The sequence below is a fragment of the Lipotes vexillifer genome, unplaced genomic scaffold (assembly GCF_000442215.2).
Source record: "Lipotes vexillifer unplaced genomic scaffold, Lipotes_vexillifer_v1.1 scaffold356, whole genome shotgun sequence".
NCBI lineage: Eukaryota > Metazoa > Chordata > Mammalia > Artiodactyla > Lipotidae > Lipotes > Lipotes vexillifer.
In genome coordinates, this window is record NW_006797342.1 from 3,147,861 (window position 1) to 3,165,516 (window position 17,656).

Sequence of the window (17,656 nt, forward strand, 5' to 3'; positions counted from 1 at the left end):
TGCAGCCGACCTGGCCCTTGATAACTCCGCTCCCTCCCTCCCACTGACTCCCCCTCCCCCTCCCCCCCTCTCTCCCTCCCTCCTTCTCAGGTTAGAAACACTTTATTCCCTCAAGGTGATAATAGGTCCACCTACACTTTCAACAGCTACTTCACAATTGTTTTGCCACTTCACTCTGAGCCCTGCGGTGGGTGTGCGTTGTGAGCACATGTGGGTTTCATTCATGGTCCACCCCCCCGCCCCGCCCATTAACTCATTTCCTTGCACCATTTATCTTTGTTATGTCATGCATGCTTTTATAGGACTTACCCGGCGCCAGGTCTTCTGCTGAGGGCTTTGGGTGTACTGACCTCTTCGATGCGCACAGCAGACTCTGCGGGAGATGCTGTCACCCTGGCTTTAGTGATGAGGGAACTGGAGAAGAGAAGTCGCACAGGCCGCTCAGGGCCACCTCTGCGAAGGTGGAGCCAGGGTCCCGCCCCAGCAGCCAGCCCTCACCTCTGGATGCCAAACTACCTGCGTGCTGACTGCTTAGACCCAGCTGGCCATGTTTCTGGGCCTCTCTGTGCCCTGGCGCCTCAGCAGGGAGGATCCTGTGTGCCTCCAAGTTATTATTCTTTGCTTCCTTGCTTCTCCTTACTTTTCCTTCTTCTAGGTGGCCTTTATGATCAACTCTACAGAAACAAGTCCACTGGAATTTTCATTCGTTGCACCAAATTCGTAAGTTAGTTTGGTGAGCGTGTACATCTTAACATTGGTCTTCTGATGTAGAATATACTGTATTTATCCCTTGGTCCAAATGTTGCTCTGCCTGGCTTGTGGCTTTAGTCCTTTGAGCTCAGTGTACATTTTGTGGGGTTAATTTCCAGATATTCAATTTTACTAGTGTAAATAGGATTCTTTTTCCATTTTTGCCCTGTTAAGGCTGCCACGTAGGAAAACTATTGCTTTTTTATGTTTATATTCGTGGAATTTAAAAAATTAGTGCATTTTTGACTTTTTTTCAGGTAGACAATCATATCATATTTGAGTAATGTCAGTTTTGCCTCTTCTTTACCAATTAAAAAAGGGCAAAATTATCTATATCTATATATCTATATCTTCAATCTTTTAAAATCTGTTTTGCTCCTTCTCATTCTGTTGTGTGGCCACAGAATGTTGGCCACAGTCAGCTGCCTTGTCTTCCCCCTTGTTTACTGTTGGGTATTGGCCACTGGCTTTGCAGTTTGAGGATGTATTTTTAACCTTGTCAAGAAAGTATTCCTCTTCTTTAGCTTATTAAAAAGTTTTCACAAATGTTTTTCACCATCTATTGACATCATCATGGAGCTTTTCTCCTTTCCTTTGTATTTGTGATGAGTGATCACTCAGTATGAAAGGACTCCTACTCTGGATCAGTCCTTACTTTGTTTCATGTTTGTAGCAGATGTACTGTTGTTAACACACTGCTGTCATATTTCACATATAATTTTTGTGTCTGTCTTCATAAAGGACATCTGCCTTTAGGTTCCTTTTCAACCCGTTCTTGCGCGTGTCTCTAGAATATGCTGGCTTTCGGAAATGAACGATTGGGAAGCATGCCATCCTTTTGTGTTCTCTGGAAACATTTATCTAGCATGGAAATGATCTGTTCCACAACAGTCAGAAAACCTAGCCTGTGAAATGTCTGGGGCTGGTAGCTTGCTCGAAAAAATTCTTGAACAATGTGTTCAATTTCACACAGCTTTTTGCCATTGCTTATTGATTCAATTATGGTGACTCATTTTCCTGGAAAAGAGAAAAGCATATATTGTCTAAATATCGACATTAAGAATGAAACCTGTTTATCGATCTTGCCTACATAAATGGAGGGAATTGGTACATTTATTTTTTGACCTCACCTTCTTTCTCCTGTGTGTCTCCCCCTTACATTGTCACCAGGCTGATTTTTACATTAAATGTTTTCCCTTTCAAGAAATGCACAGGACAGGTGCATCTAATTTATAACAATGATCCAGAGTTGTTTGATGATGCGGCTCTAACGCCGCCCTTTGCCAATATTTGAGGGACTTTCTCCTTATGTCTTTGCTGGTGGCCTGGCGTGCACTCCTGAGGACAGGCCCGTGGGTGTTGGCTCTGAAACCTTGGCTGGGCATAGAATTTTGGGGTCACCAACTTTCCTTAAGACCCTGAAGTCCGTGCTTCACTTTTTTCTAGTGTTTACTGTTGTGGGAAGGAAACTGAGGCCAGGCTGATACTTGTTTGTAAAAAGAAACCTATTTTTTTAACACTGGATTGCTGAAGGAAGCTTTATCCACAAAATTCGAAAATTTCTCAATGTTCTGACATGGATTTCGGAATCAGTTGTCACTGACGTGGAATGTCTGTTAAGCGTCCAGATTTGTTTGTTTGAAGGACATTTTCTTCTGCTATAGCTGTCTCCGTTAGGAGGCTGGGGCATGTGAAAGGGGCCCTGCAGCCCAGGTGAATGTGGTGCCCCGGTGTGTGTGAGAGCTCCGCCCTCCTGAGCGAGACTCCTCCTCCCCACGCCCGGCCTCTCGCCTTCCCGTGCGATGCTCTGGGGCGGCCAGTCTCTGCTCTGTTCCTCACAGGAGCTGCACCCCTAGGAGAAGGCCCATGTCTCCTGAGTGATGGCTGGTTTCTTTCGCCCCCCTGGTTTTAGGTTTTACCGTGGGAGTCAGTGACTCTGCGGGTTTCGGGATTGCATACAAAGTCTTCTGATTAACTGCCCAGATTAACACCAGTCGACCCTGCATTCGCTGTGCCGGCAGCCCCACTGCCCCGGTGGGATGAAGGCTTCTGCCTCTGGTGCCCTTTCTCCCGGGAGCGGATGGAGCCATCGTGTCACCTGCTCCAGCTCGTCCCCTAGTGTGACCCCACCTGCCTTCTGTCTCCAGAAAGCTGTCCCGATGCCTGTGGCCCACTTACAGCTGCTGTCCCTGAGCCTCGCTCTAGTGTGGCCTCAGGGGTTCCCGTGAATTCTTATCTTCATGCAGTAGAATTTTGGGAGTGAACAAGGAAAATGCACATGCCAGTTTGACCATCTTGAAAAAAGAACTCAGTGGGGCAAGGGTTATTGGGAGAGATGGAGAAAGAGGCCTTTGGAGAGCAGGGAACGGCTTGGACTGAGATGTCGGCTGCAGTGGCCACCCAGCAGAGCGAGCCATGCGCTTTGGGGGCATGAGGTCAGAGGGCCCTGCAGAGAGTGGGGAGGGTCAAGGGCAGATTCAGCTGCTGTCCCGGACCGAAGGAGCCGCTGCTCTGGGTCAGCCTGCTTCCCGTTTCTCTAATCCCCTCCCCCTGCTCCACATTCGGAAGATTTTGGCCTGCGCTCAGCTGGTAAAATACGTGATCGGATCCCAGCTACCCCAGACCCTCACATCTTCCTCTGAAAATATGGGAGGTAAATTAGTTAATTTTTGTTTTTGAATTGATGTGCTACTCAGGCTTCTGATTTATAACTTAATTGTGCTGCTGTAGGTAACTTCCAATTTTTCTCTGGATCCATTTGAATAAACTTTGTGTTCTGTCTCAGTATTAGCCAGAGGATGATTAAAAAGTAAGCCGGAGAGTTTAGTAGCTTTGTAACAATAGCATAAAATGTGGAATAATGAACTGTAAATGTGTCTAATTACATAAATAATGCATTTGTGTAATTGTCAAGTAAGGGGGTGTGCTAATGAATCAATTATTTTTAATTGTAGGATGCTTGATTGTTTCAGAAATATAATTGATTGTAATCAAGAATCAATTAAATGTTGATAGTAATTATGTTTATCAAGTTTAAATACATGACATCATTACACTATAACTGCTTCAGGAAGAAGAAACTAGAATGAGGTTATTATAAGTGAAGGAGGAATAGCTCTTATTTATGCCAGCAGCTCGGCAGCGGTAGCTGCACAGTAATGAGGTAGAAAAGAGATGCTCTTCAAGGCTTATCAGTCAAGGCTGATGGGGGCAAACTCCTCCAGCTGTGAGCTCATCACATCCTGAAGCCGAGCGAGCAGGTGTCTGCCTGTGGGGTGTTTGGACGGCAGCCCTTTGAGGTGAGAACCACAGGTGCTCCGTGGGTGCAGCACGGCCGGGCCCTCACCCCGTGTTGTTCCTGGCGAACACTGTGATCCCAGGATTATTTGGGCTCTTTGAAGTGGGTGGCGTCTGTCTCGGGTGTCCTACTTGACTTGCGATGTTCAGCGCTAGCGAATTCGCTGCCGGAGGTCCAGGCATTGGGGAAACGCACGTAAGCGTGTGAGGGTATGTTGGAGGGAATGACTGGTGATCGTAATGCGAGCCCGTGAGCCCCTCTGTGCCTGGGACTGCATCCCATTCGTGTTTGCCTTCCTAGTGCCTGACGCACAGTAGGTACTTTACAAATGTTGCGTGAGTAGTAAAAGAGCTGTTCATGATTTATTAGGGAATTAGGACATTGCAGCTAGGTGGCTACTTTTGTCCTCAATCTGCCACTTGACTTACCCACCCTCTTCCCCTCATTCACTCATTCATTCAATAAATATTTATTGAGCATTTGCTATGTGCCAAGAACTGTCCCAGAGGTTTAGGATCTATTGTTTAACAGGATAAGACAGTCCTTACCCTCCTGAGTTCATAGTACATAAAGGGAGCCAGGTAATTGAACAAGTCATTGCAATAGGATGACAAGTGCTCCTGGGACTTGGAGGGGCTGACTTGTCTCAGTTTGCACAGGTGGTGAGTGGTGGAGCCGGGTGGAACGATTGCTGGGCCTGTGTCTTCAGCACCAGGCCACTCGGTGTCTTCTCTTTAGCCTGATGTTGGGAACCCTTCACAAGGTTGTGCTTTCAGTGGACATTTTTGCTCACAGGGCTGGGCTAATAAGTGCTGGAGACACTTATCCTTCAGTGTTTGGAAACTTTCTCGCATTATATCTTTGACAATTTCCTTCTCTCTGCTCTTGTCTCTCTTTCCTGTGCTGCTACTTTTTTTTGACGTTGGATCTCCTGAACTCATTCTGTAGCTTTCTTGAATTTTCGTTCCCATTTTCTACCTTTTTTACTTCGTTCTACTTTATAACCCAAACTTATTATCGTATCTTCAGTGTTTGTTATTCTGCTTTTTAATTTCCAAGAGTTGTTTTCTTTTTCTCTGAATTTTTTTTTGTATAGCATAGTGGTCTCATTTTACAAATTCATTTTCTGTTCTTTTCTTGCTGAGCAAATTAATGATAATTTCTTTAAAAATTTTTCTTATATTCCTGTTGCTAATTTTTTCCAATTTCCACCCCAGTTTTATTGAGATATAATTTACATACAACACTGTGTAAGTTTAGGTTGAACAGCGTAATGATCTGACTTACTTAAATGATGCAGTGATTAACCCAATAGGTTTAGTGGATGGTCCACCATCTAGCTCATCACCTCACATAGATACTATATATATATATGTGTATATATATATATATATATATATCATCTCACATATATACTATATATATATCATCTCACCCAGATACTATATACATATATCATCTCACATAGATACTATATATATATCATCTCACATAGATACTATATATAGCATCTCACATAGATACTGTATACATATACATATATCATCGCACATATATATGTATATGCTTGTGATGATAATTTAGGATTCATGCTCTGTTTTTTTCTGTCTGAGTTGAGTTTTTTGTTTGCTTGTTCTGGGTTTGTCTGTTTTGTTTCTGTTTTTGATGTTAGAAGTTTCCCTCAAATATCTGGCCATAATCAGCACTTCTCCTCATGTCTATGAATGACTCACTGAAACCTGATGGCAGCTTTGTGGGCCTGGTAGGTCTTGGCGGGTGGGGAGCTTTGCTGCAGGATGTCAGTTCGGGGGGCCAGGGATTTTGTCATGGAGCCCCGGCTGACAGAATTGGCAAGGCTTTTCCCCCAGGCTAGCCAGCTTCCTCAGGGAAAAATTCCCGAGACTTCTGCCGGGTGTAAACCTTGATGTCAGCATCTGGAAGAGAGGTGGAGGAAGGGGGCCACCATCCAGAAGCATCCAGCCTGCATCTCCTACCCCACCTCCCTCTGGTCCCTTCTTGAAAAATTTAGTCCTACAGACATGAGGCGGGTTGTACGAGGCAGCTGTGCACACTGAGCGGGGGAGCAGGGTGAGGGGGAGACCGTGGCGAGCAGGGCCTGGGCGGGGGGGCCAGGCCACACAGAGTCACCTCCTACAGATGCCTGGCTTTGGATGCGAGAAGCCGACTGTGAAGGGGGCAGCACTGTAGCCCCCAGGGTTCAAGGGGTGGTCCTTTCTGGCTGTCAGCAGCCCTGTCTGCAAAACAAAGACCTTGCTCTGCAGGGGCCAACTGTAGTGAGCGCCTCGCCGCAAAACTCTAAGGACACGTGGCAATGTGCAGAGGGCATTTACGTGGGCTTGGGCTCCCTCCCTGTCAGTGTTCCTTGTGAGTAACCATGGGAACCCTGAGCCTGAGGGTCTCAGGGCTGTTTCCATGACCTGAGCTGTTTGGGGATCCAAACCACTGTTTCTTAAGAGCCAACTGTACCCCACCCCAGAAGGCAAAGCTAACCACAGTTGAAAACCACGGACCCATTCCTGCCTCTCCTCTGCCCGTCAGGCACAGGGTCTGGCTGGGGGCCTCTGGACTTGGGCTTCTCCCTCCCACCCTCGAGCTCCCCCTCCAGGGACCCCTGGGAACAGCATCTTGACCCTGCTCCCAGTATAGTGCCCCTCAAGGCCTGGATCCCTGAGGGAAGGGCAGCGCTCGGGTAGTGACTGATCCCCAAAACACGTGGGCTCAGCATCTCCCAAGGTGGTCCAGGGACCAGCAGAGGGTGAGGGCTGCTTAAAAATCCTAATTCTTTGGCCTTGCCTCCAAGCGAGTGACTAAGGGTCTCAGCCGTGTGGGGCCTGTGTCTCTATTGTTAATATTTACTGTTTTTTTCTTTTTATTGAGGCAACATTGGTTTATTAAATTATATAAGTTTTGTTTATATTACTGCATTCTATTTCTACTTCTGGATACCCTATAGGGTGCTCGCGACCAAAAGTTCAGCTTCTATCCATCACCATACAGGTGACCCCCTTCACCCGTTTTGCCCTCTCTCCACCGCTTACCCTCTGGTGACCACTACTCTGTTCTCTGTATCTACATGTTTGTTTTTGTTTGCTTTGGTTTGTACACTTATTTTTTGTTTGTTTGCTGTTTATATTCCACATGTGAGTGAGATCATACGGTGTCTGTCTTTCTCTGTCTCACTTAGCATAATGCCCTCAAGGTCCATCTGTGTTGCTGCAAATGGCAAGATTTCCTTCTGTTTTTATGGCCGAGTAATATTCCATTGTGTGTATGCACCACACCTTCTTTCTCCATTCATCCATTGATGAGTACCTCGTTTGTTTCCATCTCCTGGCTATTGTAAATAGTGCTGCAGTGAGCATGAGGGCGCATATATCTTTCCAAATGATTGTTTTTGTTTTCTTTGGAAAAATAAGTAAGTAAGTAATAAGTAACACACCAGTTTAAGCCAGAAGTAGAATTGCTGGGTCACGTGGTAGTTCTGTTCTTAATTTTGTGAGGAACCACCGCACTGTTCTCCACAGTGGCTATATGACAGTTTACACTCCCACCGGCAGTGCAGGTGGGCTCCCTTTCTGCACACCCTCGCCAACACCTGTTGTGTGAGAGCAGGTCTATTAGCTCTTGAAGCTGCTCCCAGGCTGACTCACACCCAGCTCTTCCTTTCTGCTGAGAAACGGTCCCTGCAGCCCTGAGCACCAAGCACGGTGTCGATACAAAGCCCACTGTTGAGTGAGCGGATGGGAGGACACGCACGTGCGCGCGCGCGCGTGCACACACACACACACACATGCACGCACGCGCATTCACAGACACTCTCCCAACTGGATGTGGAGCAGGCTGCCTCCGAGGGAGGGAGAAGCTTCCAAACGATGAGAGCTTCACTGGCACGATTTCCATGACCTTGAACAGGTGCCCCAGCATCGCCTGGCCCCAGGGGTGTGGAGACGGTGGGCCTTTGAAATCAGCATGAAATGTGGAAGCGTTTAAATTCCTTATTATAGTTTTGATGGGTAGAGTCTTCTATCTAAACTGCGTTTCACTAGCTGGGGCGGTGGCACCACTTCCCAGAGGCATTTGCTTCCTGCAGAAACGCTGGCCGTGGGGTCCACCCTGGACTTCGTGCTTCGTCCACCTGTGCTTCGGGTCTTCCCTGGACCGACCGTGTGGGCTTCCAGCTTGGCTGCGCCTCCTGTTTCAGCATCTCCTGTATGTCCTGTGCTGGGGCCGCTCCAGATACCAAGGCTGCTGTTGGTGGGGGGCCTTCTGAGTCCTCCATGAGCTCGTTAACTCATCCGGGGTCACTTACTTCTCATCTCCCGGGCAGGTGTCGGGCGCAGGGGAGCAGAGGCCCCCGAGACGGGATCTGTGCTCCAGGCGGGGGCTCACGGTTGGAGGGAAGGCGAGTTTTCAGGACTGAAAGCTGAGCCGTGGTCCACGGCCCTCAGGGAGCTCTCGACAGCTCTTGTGAAGACGGTGGTACTATTGACTCTAGGCGACTATTGTTTCGTATTGAAACGAAAAGAATCCATGTTTTTAACTAAATAAAATGAGTCGGGAGCCAATTATTGAAGATCGTACTGAAATCTGGCAAAGCTGGACTTTCATTCCACGCACCCCCCCCCCCAGCCCCACGGTTGGAGGGAAGGCGAGTTTTCAGGACTGAAAGCTGAGCCGTGGTCCACGGCCCTCAGGGAGCTCTCGACAGCTCTTGTGAAGACGGTGGTACTATTGACTCTAGGCGACTATTGTTTCGTATTGAAACGAAAAGAATCCATGTTTTTAACTAAATAAAATGAGTCGGGAGCCAATTATTGAAGATCGTACTGAAATCTGGCAAAGCTGGACTTTCATTCCCCGCCCCCCCCCCCCCAGCTCCTCACTGAATGTGCCGAGTATTTCTGGGAATTGATAAATCATGAATAATGCATGAAAACGCATTTTTACAGGAGTAGGAAAAAAATGAAATGTCTCCTGTGAGGCTACCTGGAGAAGACAAATATGTGTAAATAAAATGTATGTGAGTCATAAAGGAAAGGTGCCCTGAAGCCACAGCTCTGAATGTTGGTGCAGTGGACCCCGGGGAGGGTGCAGAGACCCAGAGCAGGGAGTGGGCCGGTTTATGGACGCAGCGGGGACAGTGGGGACCGTGAGACCGAGGTGGGGAGTCGCCAGCACCATGGTGTCCATCCTCGTGACTCCCCGGAGTCTGGCCGGGGCCCCGATGCTGGGTTTCTCTGCACGGTTGTGGGAATCCTGTGCAGTGCGGGACCGCGCTCCCCGCTGGGTGGACAGACCAGACCATGCCGACCTTGGCGCAGATGTGGCGGGCCCTGGACGGCGGCCGCCTGCCCTGTCCCCCCACCTCCTCCCTGCTCTGTCTCTTCAGCCTCCTGCACACCTGCTTCCCTTGCTTCTCCCGCCTGGTCCTCCCCTACCCCCGTTCATCCTCTATTTGTGGTCTGTTCGTTTTTGTTTCCCTCTTGCTTGCCTTAAAGTAAGACAACAGTTTGAGCCAGTGGCGGACTCGCTCTGAAGCTCCCTCCCTCCAGCTCCAGTGTGCCCCCCATCTTTTCTTTCAGCGTCTCCGCTGCCACCCTGCCCCTCGCCCTGGCTCTCCAGGTGTGCAGAGTGGGACACAGCCACGGCCAAGGAGAACTCAGGCATCACGCCAGGTCACCAGAAAGGCTTTCATTGCACCGCACACATTTCCAGCCACTGCCGGTGGTCAGATGTGCCCACCTAGATGGGGCAAGTGCACCAACTGGACTTGACAGCCGGCGTTTCCAGCGTGGTGTGCATTACTCCTTGGGGTGACCTCTGAGGAGGCGTGGGATACTACTTGGTGGCTGGATCTTCTGAATACGTGCTTTATCTTCCCCGGGGAAACGGTGCTCGCCCTCAGCCTCAGCTCACCTGCTGATAAAGGCCCAGGGTGCCTGTCAGCCGGCAGCCCAGAGCCTGCGCCCTGTCTCTGCCGGGAGCGTGGCCTTGTGTTCGATGTGGCCAGAGCCAATGTAGACCAAAGGCTGGTAACACAGTCCTGGGTTGGGGAAGGCCAGAGGTGCAGACTGCATACTCGCCTGGACCAGCCTTCCTGATGTTTTAGAAAATGAGCCCCCTTGATCGTCTCAAAAACTTTCAGCGCACCCTCCTCAACGATTTTGTGGGTTATCTTTAAACACTTGCTGATTGAGAAAAAAGCATAGATAGAACTACCATGCATTTATTTATAGTTTTAAAATGGAATCATGTTTATATTATAAAGTACAGCAGCATCTACGCACATTTGAATACAGTGTTAATTTAGTCTGTGGCTGTTTCCCGGAGTCACACAGGTTAGTGGAACCTCACAGTCACTCCCAGGTCCCCGAGGGTGTGATGTCTCTGAAATCTGCAGGTTGGCGTCTGTTGCTCTAGGTGCTTTGAAAGCTCTCCGTAGATGAAGCCAGACCAGCGAGGACTTGCCTGGGGATGAGTTTTATCTACCCTCCGTTCCCCACAGAAAACTTCCCCTGCTGAGCTGTGCTCTGCAGTGATGTCATTGCCCTGAGGGACACCACGGGAGATGGTGCCTCGGCACCTGTCTGCTGTAAGAAGATGTTGAGATGTTATCATTTCGTGGCTTAGACAGGGTTCCTGGCTGCCAGCGATCATAGCCGAGCTGGGTGAAAGGAGCTGATTAAAGGACGTCGGGAGATCTGCTTTGGGCTGTGGCAGAGTAACCGGTCCTGGACTAATCCCCCCACCCCCCATGTTAAACAGCCAGAAAATCGGGCGACATTTATGCAAGACCGGTGTTCAGGTGTGGACAGCAGGCAGGGCGAGACTGTGACCCCAAGGTGGGGGGAAGCTGATGAGGTGAACCCGTGCTTGCCCTGGTGTAAGGTTCCCATTTGGCACAGAAAGCTGGAGTCCAAAGGCGCATGGTGATCCCACTGTGCTAAGAAGGAAAAGGTCAGAATTTGGGAAGCTGATGCCCTTGGGGTCAGCAGGACGGGGGGCAGGGGAGGAGGGAGCCCGTGTAGAGGGGAACCCCAGGGTCCACGTGTGGGCTCTCCCTGAGATCCTCGGGGTCTGGGCTGCGCATGCACAGGCCAGACCACATGGGGCCTGCCGGGGAGTAGCTCCTGTGGGCGTGGAATGGGACAGAAATGCCAGAGGTCAAGCAGTGCCAGGGGACATTTGGGCCCAGGGTAGACAGAGGCTGTTAGCCCCTCACGAGCAGTGGTGAATGTGTGTTAATAGAGCCAAGCACAGGGAAGGGTCTCTCCCCAAAGGAGAGCAGAGACCCTTGCCTTGTCTTCTTTTCCCTCCACCTGGGCCAGGTGGTCGCTGAGAGTCAGCCCACGGAGGGCACGTGATGGGGGCTCACCACGGGGAGGGTCAGGGAGACAGGGGAGGAACCCCTCAAGCGGGGCTGAAGTGCAGAGGACCGTGGCCTCCCCTCTTCCCGCCCCGGGGCCCGGAGGCTGCATGGGTGTCTCCTCAGCTGCCTAGCCAAGTTATCTCCTGGCAACTTTCTCAATTTGTTATAGAATTGCTGTAGGAATTAGATTCCTTATGGTGAAAATGATGTTTATTCACCATGAAGGTTAAGAAAAACAGTCCTTGAAAGGGAATGAGCTTTTGTCAGAGGAGTTTTTTTTTTTTTAATGAACAGGATTATGTTTCTACAATTGTGCATTTTGCATGCACGTTTTTCATAAGAGAATGAGGACTTTTCAGAATAAAATGAAATCCTTTTATTAGAAGGCACTGAAAAAGCAGAATGCTCCAGCTCTGCCTGTGTCCCCTTGGAGACCTAATAACATGTGCACAGATTGCTGGGTTTTCTACTGGAAATAACTTCGTAGTCCAGGAGCTGGAGGCCACGCAGCTTAGAAAGAACGAGGTCGTCCGAATGGTCTGGGTCGGGACAGAGGCTCGAATGTCTTGTGTGCCCAAGCTGTACGAGCTCAGCAGGTTTCTACTAGGACCCCCGTGGTCTGACGCAGATGGTCCGCAGGCCGCAGTCAGGGAGGAGACGCTGGGAGGAAGATTCGGAGGCTTTGACGGCTTGGAGAAGAGGTGGCCGTGGAGGAATGATGGGGTCCTGACTGATGGGGTGCGGCGGGCCTGGGGGCCACTCTAGGCTAACTGGACCCTAAGGGAAAATGAAGACCCCATAGGCGCAGTCATTCACCGGATCGGTGGTTCTCAGCTGGGGGCGATTTTGCTCCTTTGGTGATGTCTGCAGGCATTTGATCGTCGTGGCTGCAGGGAGGTGCTGCCGGCATCTAATGGGTAGAGGCCGAGGATGCTGCTAGACCTTCTACAGGGGCTGGGGTGGCCCTACAACAGAGAATCATTGGGGCTAAAATGTCACCAAGGCCACTGTCTGAAGCCCAGAAATCCTGACATGCAGTCCAGTATCTTAGCTAGAAGTTTCTGGTTGACTAAGAAAGCATGTGCACACCTGCCTAGGACTTACCTGGGAAACCTTGAGGGGCAAATAGTGTGCTTCCAGGTGCACTGCTGGCCTGGCGTCATGGGTTTGGTAGACTAACTGCAATGTTTAGTCTTGCTCTGCTAGGGCAACAAGGTGAGCACCAATCTCTTCTGGTCCACGTGGGAACTGTGTGCAAACAGAGAAGCAGACTCGATTTCAAGGGTGACCACCTTCTGGCTGCTGTGCGCACAGCTCATCCCTGGCCCGCGGCAGGCATTGCCCGTCTTGGGGCTTCTTCTTGTTCAGCTACCAGATGCTCAAAGCACCAGCCCACAGCCAGCACTGACCCAGTGGAGCAGCCGGATGCAAGGAGAGCTGGGGGTCTCACTCCTCCTGTCCCTGAATGAACTGGAATCGCTGGAAAGACAGCCTCGCCCCCACGTGCCTCTGTGGTAGCCAGCCCTCAACACCTGTTACTCACTTCTCAGACCTCATTCTTGTTTTAAAGACAGTAAATATGGGGCTTCCCTGGTGGTGCAGTGGTTAAGAATCCGCCTTCCAATGCAGGGGACACGGGTTTGATCCCTAATCCGGGAAGATCCCACGTGCCATGGAGCAACTAAGCCCGTGCACCACAACTACTGAGCCTGCACTCTAGAGCCCATGAGCCACAACTACTGAGCCCGCGTGCCACAACTACTGAAGCCCGTGCGACTAGAGCCCGTGCTCCGCAACAAGAGAAGCCACCGCAATGAGAAGCCCGCGCACCGCAATGAAGAGCAGCCCTCGCTCGCCGCAACTAGAGAAAGCCTGCACACAGCAACGAAGACCCAACGCAGCAAAAAAAAAAAAAAAAAAGAAAAGAAAAGTCGGTAAATATAAAAGCACCCCAGGAAAGGGTCAGTGGAAACTCTTAATAACCTTTTATCCCTTCACATGATTGAGCCTATTGATTCCAGGCCATATTGATAATTGGCTGAAGCTGAGAAGGTTTCCATAGTCATCATTGGCTCTAAAGACTGGACAGAAAATTCCTGCCGAGTGCGTGGCAGGCTTGGCTGGGAGGAGAGGACGGGGAGGGTCTTGAGGGTCCTGGGAGGTGTGAGCCCTGAACAGGACTCGGGGCAGGTGGCTGACAGCAGCCTGCAAGGGCAATGCGTGACATGGCACCTCGTGCTTGGGCTTGTTCTGGGGGCCCCAGGGCAGAGCTGGGGGACAGCAGGAGCTTCCCCCAGCGGGGTTGAGTGTAAGGGGAGCTCGTTCATGGTCATCGCTGGGGGGCTCGGCCAGGCCGCCAAGGCAGGAGCTCTCCATTACAGTGAATCCCTGCTTGGAGGAGCAAGCAGCATGGCCTGGGGCTGGACCAGAAACCTCCTAGGATCCATTTTTCCCGGAAGCCCATCATCCTAGAAAACCGAGAATTACAGAAGGGAGTTGAAGATTGGTGACTCCACTGGTAGGTCCTGTCCCAGCGACCTTCAGAGTGTTTTCCAAGTCTAACCTCTCTGCAGCCCTCCTGCTGCGGCTCCTGTTGTCCAAGCCACCGCTGTCTCCTGCCTGGACACGGCCATGGCCTCATGTAGCCCCAGGTGGCCTCCACTTGTGCCCCTTTTCCAGTCTGCTCTCTGGAGCAGGACAGCCTCTCAAATTGTATCTCTGATCATGTGGCTCTTTGCCCAGACCTCCCAGCGGCTCCGTCACCTGCACTCCCTGCCTGCTTCCCCCCGGTGCAGCCCTTCTGCTCGTTACTTGACGATGCTGAGCCTGTGTGTCTTAGATCTTTGCTTTTGCTGTGGCCTCTGCTGGCAGGGTCTCTCCTGTCTGTACGCAGCTCATTTCTTCAGTTCACTTAAGCCTCTCCTGGGTGTCATCTCTTTAGAGAGGTGTGTTCCATCTCAAATCTCTGTAGTTCTCTTAACTCTTACCCTTTTATTTTATCAGCACTTGAAACCACATTATTCAATTAACTGATTGCTTTTTGTCACCTGGTTCTGCACTAAATCCTAAGCCCCATGTTGGTGGGAACTTTGTCTTTTTCATCCATAGTCCTGGTCACTAGGGCAGGGCCTGGCACTTGGTAACACTAAGACAACATTTGTTAAATAAATGGCTGAATCATCAGCAGAAGGATAAGAAAAAGAGATAAATAAATTAACTTAAAGAATAAAATTTAATAAAATGAAATAATAAAAATTCATCAGTAAGTTCAATAACATAAAATAAATGTTGTCAAAATGCTTGGATGGGTGGGGGTCCACAGCAAATGCTCTGGCTGCCACCAACACTCCTATTTCAAAGAATTCCTTTTGGATTTCTGTTTTCTCTTTATATGGTCTGGTTGAGATAGTGGGGTGAGAGCAGCTGAACCTGTTTTACTTTTCAGGAAGTCCAGAATTCAGGACACAAGCAAATTTCTGTTCAACATCCTGTGACAAGGAGAAAAAATAGAGCCTGACTATGTAAAATGGCTGAGAATGTTAGGGGAGGATCCATGGTAATGAAAATAACTAGGAAAGCCCTTAGGTTTAAGAAAAGATGACTATTTGATCACATATGTTGAAATGAGTAATGAGAAATGTAAAAATACAAGAAAAATTGTATTTTTAACCCTTGGACACAGGATATTTGATTATATTCAATTTTTTTCCTAATTCTTTGATATTTTCAAAATAAAGAAACATATTTAGATTTTTAAGGTGCACAAGTAAAGAGACTGTGTATTATAATTTTGTCATTTTTAGGTAAATAAGGTGGAAGTAACTCTAAAGATGCAATCTTAAAGACTCACAGTGATCCACATAAGGGTATTTACTCAAGTGTAAATATGACTTATTTGGACAAAAACTTCTTTCTCTACACAGAGAGACACCCGCTCCTTTGGCTTAAGCTGGAAATGGTGATTCCCGTTTGTTACCACAATTTAGCATTTTCCTACCTGCTTTTGGTCCTCTCTCCAAGTCCCCTTCCACAGGTTAATTTCTTAGAAATCTTGGTGTATCCTAGATCCAGCCTGTCTTACTAGAGGGTAATTTTTAGTCCTTAACTTATTTTCTTTTAAAAAGTTTTCCCTGGACTGAATAAGATTGGGAATGATGCAAGGATGTCCACTTTCACCGCTCTTATTCAACACAGTACTGGAGTTTCTAGCCAGTGCAATAAGACAAGAGAAAGAAATAAAAGGCATACAGATTGGAAAGGAAGAAATAACACGGATGACATGATTGTTTGCACAGAAAATCTCAAGGAATCTGTCAACTCTCCCCACCCCCACCACTCTTAGAGCTAATAACTGAATTCAGGAAGGTATCAGGATACATGATCAGCATGTAAAAATCAATCACATTTCTATATACCAATGATAAACATGTGGAAATCAAAACTAAAAACACGTTACTATAAATCTCTGGAAAGAAAATGAAATACTTAGGTATATATCTAACAAAACATATACAGGATTATATGCTGAAAATTTCGAAATGCTGATTAAAGAAATAAAGCCTAAATAAATGGAAAAACATACTGTATTAATGGATTGGAAGAGTCAATGTAATAAAGGTGTTGTTTCTACTTAAATTGATATATAGGCTTAACACAACTCTTAACAAGTTCCCAGCAAAGTTTTTTTTTTTTTTTGTAGATGTAGACAAGCTTATTTTAAAATGTATGTGTAAAAGCAAAGGTTATATAATAGCTAAAACAAGAATTTTGAAAAACAAGAATAAGATGGAGGAAATACTCTACCTGATGTTAAGGCTTACTATACAGCTACAGTTATTGAGACAGTGTGGTATTGGCAGAAGAGTAGACACAGAGATCAGTGGAACATAACAGAGGTCAGAAATAGACCCACAAATATGCCCAACTATTTTTTTTTGTTATTGAAGTGAAATTCATGAAACAAAAATTTTACCATTTTAAAGTGGACAATTCAGTGGCATTTAGCACATTGAAATTGTTGTGCAACATCCACCTCTATCTGCTCCAGAATATTTCCATTGTCCCAAAATAAAATTTTTACCCCTTCATCCCAGCCCCCAGTAGGCACTAATTTGCTTTCTGTCTCCATGGATTTACCTATTCTAAATATTTTATAAAAATGGAATCATACAATTTGTGACCTTTTGTGTCTGGCTTTGTACACAGCACAATAGTTTTGAGGTTCACCCACATTATAGCATATATCAGAACTTTATTCCTTTTTATGGTTGAAGACTACTCCGTTGTCCGGCTATCCCACAATTTGTTTATCCCTTCATTCACTGATGGACATTTGAATTGTTCCCACCCTCTGACTATTGTGAATTGTGCTGCTGTGAACAGTCTTATATACGTTTTTGTTTGAACACCTGTTTTTAACTCCTTTGTGTATATACCTTGGGGTTGAATTGCTTGATCATGTAATAATTCTATGTTTTACTTTTTGTGGAACTGTTTTGCCTCATTTTAAAGTATAACCAGCAATGTGTGAGAATTCCAAGTTATCCACATCCTTTCCAACAATTATTTTCCATATTTTTGATTACAGCCATCTTTGTGGATATGAAGTGGTATCTCATTTTGATTTTGATTTGCATTTCCCTAATAACAAGTGATGCTGAACATCTTTTCGTGTGCACCCATCACATGTATGTTGGTATGCTTGATGGTGTCCCATACGTCTCCTAGGCAGCGTTCATTTTTCTTCATTCATTTTTCTTTCGGCTCCTCAGACTGGATCATGTCGATTTAGCTGTCTTCAGGCTTGCTGCTTCTTTCTTCTGCCTGCACATGCATGTCAATTATTTTATGTTTTAGCTTCAGAACTTTTGAATCCTATTTGTAATTTCTATCTCTTTATTGGTATTTTCTATTTATAAGACATCATTTTCCTAGTTTCCTTTAATTCCTTGTCTATGCTTTTCTTCAGCTCTTTTAGCTCATTTAAGACACTTAATGTAGAGTCTTTGTCCAGTAACTGCAATGTCTTGTAGGGACACTTTTCTATTAATTTTTTATTTTCCTGTGAATGGCTACACTTTCTTGTTTCTTTGCAAAAATTTCATAGTTTTTTGTTGTTGAAAACTGGCATTTAATATATTATAGCGTGGCAACTTTGGAAATTACCCCCACCCTCCGGCCAGGGTTTATTGTTTTTTTTTTTTTTTTTTTTTTAACAT